Source organism: Musca vetustissima, unplaced genomic scaffold, assembly GCF_032173495.1.
Source record: "Musca vetustissima isolate MV318-11 ecotype Yass unplaced genomic scaffold, APGP_CSIRO_Mvet_v1 utg16594, whole genome shotgun sequence".
In the NCBI taxonomy this organism is placed as follows: Eukaryota; Metazoa; Arthropoda; class Insecta; order Diptera; family Muscidae; genus Musca; species Musca vetustissima.
Genome location: NW_026877587.1, coordinates 10,001 through 17,500, shown reverse-complemented (window position 1 = coordinate 17,500; position 7,500 = coordinate 10,001). Strand labels below are relative to the sequence as shown.

The following is a 7,500-nucleotide window of genomic DNA, read 5'->3' as shown; positions in this document are numbered from 1 at the left end:
TTGGGTTTTTTTGGCTGAATGGAGGGTATTGTTTCTGTGAGGGGACTTTACCATTTCATATGGCAGAAAAAATGAATGTGAAAGACCAATACACTTCGGTTGTATATAAACTGAATGTGTTGGTCTCATTTCATTTGGAGTGAAAACAGCAAAGCCAACTTATGGGAGATGTGTGTTTCTTTCGCATATACATAAGTTGGCTGTTTTCATTCAAACGAAAAGAACCAAAGTGTACACTATGTTGATGCTATTGGGGAAGGAAAGACTTAGGTGTTTTTTTCTTCAAAGTCAATATAGAGAACTTTGGTTCTATTTTTTTATACAAGGCTTTATTAACATTAATTAATGAAAATGATAGAATAATGGCAAAAACATGGTCAATATTACATAGCGAATGGCCTCAGCACAATATATTTCCTCCCGAAAGATTGGATTGACCATTTTCCCTAATGGGGAAGATGGTCGGCGGTAGTAATGGCTACTGCCAAATGGTCTCAAACTGCCTAGTCATCGATATAGTGACTTATTCATATCAATCCATAACATTCCTACTGTCCCTATTTTCAAAATGCCAAATAAATGTGGTGTTGCACTAAGTATTTGGAGATAGGTGCACAAAATACTGAATAACTTTTGAATGGCTACACGGCGGGAGCTGTGCATAGTCTCAAAATGTTGCTTAGAATGTCGACATTAAGAAAATGTCTTACATCAATCCATACACGAGATTCCTACTGTACCTATTTTTCCTACAAGTCAAATAAGAATTCACCGTAAATTACCCAAAGTCTATTGAAGAACATTGTTTCTTCAATAGACAATTCTTCTCAAATTGTATTTGAGAAGATCAACCAAAATTGAATTAATTTTGAATTTTTTTCCTTCATTCAGTAATATGAACTTGGGAAAAAAATTATAAAAAATCAGAAAATCGACAAAAAATATTCCGAAATGGCTCAAATAATATGTATTTCATATAACTATTTGATACCAATGATATTCATTCATTTATTTCGATTTTCAATTTTTTGTGATTTTTTTCACCATTATAATATCAAAAATGAAAAATTGAATAAAAATTCATAAAAAATTATTTGCTCGTAAATTACCCAAAAATGGCTTAAATAATAGCTATTCCATGTTGCTATGTTAAGCCAAAAAAATTTCCATCATATCATTAAAACATGATTTTTTGGAATTTTTTTCCCCATTTTTTCCAAAAATATTAAAATATTAAAAAAATCGAAAAATATTCATAAAAAAATCAAATATCAACGTAAATTACCCAAACATACATCAAATGATAGCTAATTTTTATTACTATCAATAAAAAATAAAATATCATTGATATTTTCAACGTTGATTTTTTTATGAATATTTTTCCGATTTTTTCAAAAATATTAAAAAATCGAAAAATATTCATAAAAAAATCAAATATCAACGATTTTTGATAGCTAATTTTTATTACTATCAATAAAAAATAAAATACCATTGATTTTTTTCCGATTTTTTCAAAAATATTAAAAAATCGAAAAATATTCATAAAAAAATCAAATATCAACGTAAATTACCCAAACATACATCAAATGATAGCTAATTTTTATTACTATCAATAAAAAATAAAATACCATTGATATTTTCAACGCTGATTTTTTTATGAATATTTTTCCGATTTTTTATTATTTTTTTAATCGAAAAATATTCATAAAAATCCTACATGCACGTAAATTACCCATTTATGCCTTAAAAGATGTCTAATTATTACTACTATTAACCAAAAATAAAATATCATTGATATTTTCAACGCTGATTTTTTTATGAATATTTTTCGATTTTTTATTATTTTCAAAAAAATGGAAAAAAATTCACCAAAAATTCAAAACTCATCGTAAATTACCCGTTGATGGCATAAAATATTGCTTTTACATTGGGCTATTTTATGCCATTCGAATTTCATCAAATTTCCATGTTTTAAATTTTTTATGAATTTTTTTCGAATATTTTTCATGTATAAATATTAATAAAAAATTCATAAAATATTCAACTTGGTCAAATTTGATGATTTTCCTCTATAAATCAATGTAAAATGACTATCTACATTATCCCTGTCAATTTCATGAAAATCCAATCATAATTGAATATTTTAGAAATAAAATAAATTTCTAAATTTACCCATTTTCGTTAAAAATTGCTTTATTTTCGACGAAAAAAATTAAAATTTTTTATTTTTGGAGAAAAAAATTTTATTCATTTAAAATAAGTTACCCATTATTCCAACTAAAATGAATAAAAAATCTTTTTCCAAAAATTCCATTTCGTTAATTTTTTATTAAGGTTTTTCTTCAAAAATCATCCCTCTTTCACATTTTAATGTGCCGCACTATGAAACTATCTATAGGTATGATGGCTGTCATGAAAATGTGGTCACATACCGTAGTCATCACAACTCATTGAAACATTAAGAACGATGACTGAAATCACCATTAGAGTGGTTGAAAGTGGTTTGTTCATGTTATACGATGAGTTTTGCGATGAATTAACGCTTCGAGTGGGTATGGATGTCGCAGTATTTCCGTCAGCTAGTAATAGTTGAATGCGATTGCTGTGGTTGGTAGTATTCATTCACTATAAGCGGGTACGATTGTGCAGTGCGTACAATTGTCTTTATTCATGGTTATCTTCCTACTATTACAAGCATGTTTCATTAAGTTGAGACGTTGACTGTTTGAATAGTAGGGAGCGAGTTTCTTTGCATCGTACGATGTGAGGAGTCTCGTTAAACAAATGTGTGATTTTTAAAAATGTTTATCCAAATGGTTAAACGAAAATATGAAATTCTTAATTTCATATCAATATCAAGTATAGTAAGTTGAAAAACCTACTATGCTGCGATGTTAAAAGTAATTTGAAATAAATTGCTAAAAATATTGAGAAAAATACCTCCAATATACTTTTTGAACAAATTACGCGAAAACGATGTCATTCAATATTTGGTGACTCGTTTCGTTGATTTTTCATTAAGTTGTCGATGGAAAAACATACAATAAAACATTATTCTGGTTGATCCTGCCAGTAGTTATATGCTTGTCTCAAAGATTAAGCCATGCATGTCTAAGTACACACGAATTAACAGTGAAACCGCAAAAGGCTCATTATATCAGTTATGGTTCCTTAGATCGTTAACAGTTACTTGGATAACTGTGGTAATTCTAGAGCTAATACATGCATTATAAACACGGACCTTTGGGACGTGTGCTTTTATTAGGCTAAAACCAAGCGATCTTTGATCGTTTATATGGTTGAACTCTAGATAACTTGCAGATCGTATGGTCTCGTACCGACGACAGATCTTTCAAATGTCTGCCCTATCAACTTTTGATGGTAGTATCTAGGACTACCATGGTTGCAACGGGTAACGGGGAATCAGGGTTCGATTCCGGAGAGGGAGCCTGAGAAACGGCTACCACATCTAAGGAAGGCAGCAGGCGCGTAAATTACCCACTCCCAGCTCGGGGAGGTAGTGACGAAAAATAACAATACAGGACTCATATTAGAGGCCCTGTAATTGGAATGAGTACACTTTAAATCCCTTAACAAGGACCTATTGGAGGGCAAGTCTGGTGCCAGCAGCCGCGGTAACTCCAGCTCCAATAGCGTATATTAAAGTTGTTGCGGTTAAAACGTTCGTAGTTGAACTTGTGCTTCATACGGTAGTACAACTATAATTGTAGTTTGTACTATACCTTATGTATGTAAGCGTATTACCGGTGGAGTTCTTACATGCATAGGTACTTGTATTTATGTATGTTCCTCCTATTTAAACCTGCTTCAGTGCTCTTCATCGAGTGTTGTTGTGGGCCGGTACAATTACTTTGAACAAATTAGAGTGCTTAAAGCAGGCTCCAAATGCCTGAATATTTTGTGCATGGAATAATGAAATAAGACCTCTGTTCTACTTTCATTGGTTTTTAGATCAAGAGGTAATGATTAATAGAAGCAGTTTGGGGGCATTAGTATTACGACGCGAGAGGTGAAATTCTTGGACCGTCGTAAGACTAACTTAAGCGAAAGCATTTGCCAAAGATGTTTTCATTAATCAAGAACGAAAGTTAGAGGTTCGAAGGCGATCAGATACCGCCCTAGTTCTAACCATAAACGATGCCAGCTAGCAATTGGGTGTAGCTACTTTTATGGCTCTCTCAGTCGCTTCCCGGGAAACCAAAGCTTTTGGGCTCCGGGGGAAGTATGGTTGCAAAGCTGAAACTTAAAGGAATTGACGGAAGGGCACCACCAGGAGTGGAGCCTGCGGCTTAATTTGACTCAACACGGGAAAACTTACCAGGTCCGAACATAAGTGTGTAAGACAGATTGATAGCTCTTTCTCGAATCTATGGGTGGTGGTGCATGGCCGTTCTTAGTTCGTGGAGTGATTTGTCTGGTTAATTCCGATAACGAACGAGACTCAAATATATTAAATAGATGCTTTCAGGATTATGGTGTTGAAGCTTTTATAGCCTTCATTCGCGACCGCAGTAAAATGTGTTAGCGTTTGAATGTGTTTGTAAAAGTGGAGCCGTACCTGTTGGTTTGTCCCATTATAAGGACACTAGCTTCTTAAATGGACAAATTGCGTCTAGCAATAATGAGATTGAGCAATAACAGGTCTGTGATGCCCTTAGATGTCCTGGGCTGCACGCGCGCTACAATGAAAGTATCAACGTGTATTTCCTAGACCGAGAGGTCCGGGTAAACCGCTGAACCACTTTCATGCTTGGGATTGTGAACTGAAACTGTTCACATGAACTTGGAATTCCCAGTAAGTGTGAGTCATTAACTCGCATTGATTACGTCCCTGCCCTTTGTACACACCGCCCGTCGCTACTACCGATTGAATTATTTAGTGAGGTCTCCGGACGTGATCACTGTAACGCCTCGTGTGTTACGGATGTTTCGCAAAAGTTGACCGAACTTGATTATTTAGAGGAAGTAAAAGTCGTAACAAGGTTTCCGTAGGTGAACCTGCGGAAGGATCATTAACGTGTTCCAACCGTATAACAAAAACTTTTATTCTCCATATTTTCTACTTCTTCATTGAAGTGAAATTTGGAAATAAAAACCCCACAAAAAAACCTAACTGTGTTCGTTTTCTTCATTGAAAACTTACATGTTTCGTTGTCAGTGTACTGGTTTACAATTCACATTCATTTGTGAATATAAAATCATACATTGTTCATAGTTTTTATTTTTTTTTTAAAGTAAAAACTATTTGATTTTTACAATGTACTGTTTTGATCTTAATTGATCGAATACATACATTGAAATCAAAACATACAATTACAGTTGTACTTATATTTAATATAAGTTAATGTTCTTCTTCTGTTTGCTCGATATATTTTCGGATATGTTGATGTCAAGCGGTTGTTTGAACTAAGACATTCGCAACATAAATTGTATGTATAAAAACATAAGTTATTGAAGAAATTGATATATGCCAATTCATTTTGGTGTATTTTTGATTTCTTTCAATAAAAACAATTTTGACTGTATACAAAACAAAAATAAATTATCACTCTAAGCGGTGGATCACTCGGCTCATGGGTCGATGAAGAACGCAGCAAACTGTGCGTCATCGTGTGAACTGCAGGACACATGAACATCGACATTTTGAACGCATATCGCAGTCCATGCTGTAAGGTACTTTAATTAATTTAGAGTGCTGCTTGGACTACATATGGTTGAGGGTTGTAAGACTATGCTAAATAAGTTGCTTAAATAATCAATTCAATTTATTGAATTGTGTTTTGAGCACATGTTATATTACTGGATTCTGGTTTTTTGTCACCAAAAGACCGCTATAGAATTCATAATATTAATAGTCAAGATAGAATACCTCATTGAAAAAATCCTAGTATTTTTTTATTAAAATACTTTCATTTTTTTCAATTAATTGAGGAAGGTCTAGCATAAAAATTTTTTATGAACTAGAATTGTCTCTTTTATATTGAAGAAAAAATATGAACATACAAAAAAGAAAAGATTTTTTCATTAAAATGATTTATTCTATAAAATGTAAACTATAAATTAGTATTTGTTTTATACAACCTCAACTCATATGGGACTACCCCCTGAATTTAAGCATATTAATGAGGGGAGGAAAAGAAACTAACAAGGATTTCCTTAGTAGCGGCGAGCGAAAAGGAAAGAGTTCAGCACTAAGTCACTTTGTCTTTATGGCAAATGTGAGATGCAGTGTATGGAGTGTTCAATTTCTAGTATGAGAAATTAACGATTTAAGTCCTTCTTAAATGAGGCCATTTACCCATAGAGGGTGCCAGGCCCGTATAACGTTAATGATTACTAGAGAACATTTCCAAAGAGTCGTGTTGCTTGATAGTGCAGCACTAAGTGGGTGGTAAACTCCATCTAAAACTAAATATAACCATGAGACCGATAGTAAACAAGTACCGTGAGGGAAAGTTGAAAAGAACTCTGAATAGAGAGTTAAAAAGTACGTGAAACTGCTTAGAGGTTAAGCCCGATGAACCTGAATATCCATTATGGAAAATTCATCGTTATGATTGCTATATGAATAATATAGTAAGAATGGCGTGCATTTTTTCCATATAAGGACATTGTAATCTATTAACATACCCAATTTATCATAAGATCAATGGCTTAAGTTTATTCAAATTAGTATGCGTATTAACATAGAATAAATGCTTTTGATTCGATAAAGTGTTGATAGATCTATTATATATAGCGCTTGAATACTTGTATTCTATAATGGCACATTAATCTTGATTTTTGTGTTTATTATATGCGCTTATATGATTTACAATGCGAAAGATTCAGGATACCTTCGGGACCCGTCTTGAAACACGGACCAAGGAGTCTAACATATTTGCAAGTTATTGGGAATATAAACCTAATAGCGAAATTAACATAACTTTTATGGGATTAGTTTTTAGTCTATTTATAGTCTATTAATTCAATCCCGGGGCGTTCTATCAGTTATGCATAATAATATTTATATTATTTATGCCTCTAACCAGAGCGTACCTTGAGCATATATGCTGTGACCCGAAAGATGGTGAACTATACTTGATCAGGTTGAAGTCAGGGGAAACCCTGATGGAAGACCGAAACAGTTCTGACGTGCAAATCGATTGTCAGAATTGAGTATAGGGGCGAAAGACCAATCGAACCATCTAGTAGCTGGTTCCCTCCGAAGTTTCCCTCAGGATAGCTGGTGCATTTAAAAATTATGTAAAATAATCTTATCTGGTAAAGCGAATGATTAGAGGCCTTAGGGTCGAAACGACCTTAACCTATTCTCAAACTTTAAATGGGTAAGAACCACACCTTTCTTGGTATGAAGGTGTGGTTGTGATATAATGTGCCCAGTGGGCCACTTTTGGTAAGCAGAACTGGCGCTGTGGGATGAACCAAACGTAATGTTACGGTGCCCAAATTGACAACTCATGCAGATACCATGAAAGG

The 7,500-nt window shown here is 33.5% G+C and overlaps 3 non-coding genes across 3 annotated transcripts in view; all 3 read left to right on the top strand.

Annotated features, from left to right (window-relative positions):
- Nucleotides 1-3,053: 3,053 nt before the first annotated feature.
- On the top strand, nucleotides 3,054-5,036 carry LOC133322203 (small subunit ribosomal RNA). Its single transcript, XR_009754035.1, has one exon. It is a non-coding gene; the product is annotated as a small subunit ribosomal RNA (ribosomal RNA).
- Nucleotides 5,037-5,567: 531 nt separating this feature from the next.
- LOC133322196 (5.8S ribosomal RNA) lies at nucleotides 5,568-5,745 on the top strand. Its single transcript, XR_009754029.1, has one exon. It is a non-coding gene; the product is annotated as a 5.8S ribosomal RNA (ribosomal RNA).
- Nucleotides 5,746-6,098: 353 nt separating this feature from the next.
- Nucleotides 6,099-7,500, top strand: part of LOC133322198 (large subunit ribosomal RNA) — a 3,931-nt gene continuing 2,529 nt past the window's right edge. Inside the window, exon 1 of the ribosomal RNA XR_009754031.1 lies at nucleotides 6,099-7,500. This exon is cut by the window's right edge and continues 2,529 nt beyond it. This is a non-coding gene — a ribosomal RNA (large subunit ribosomal RNA).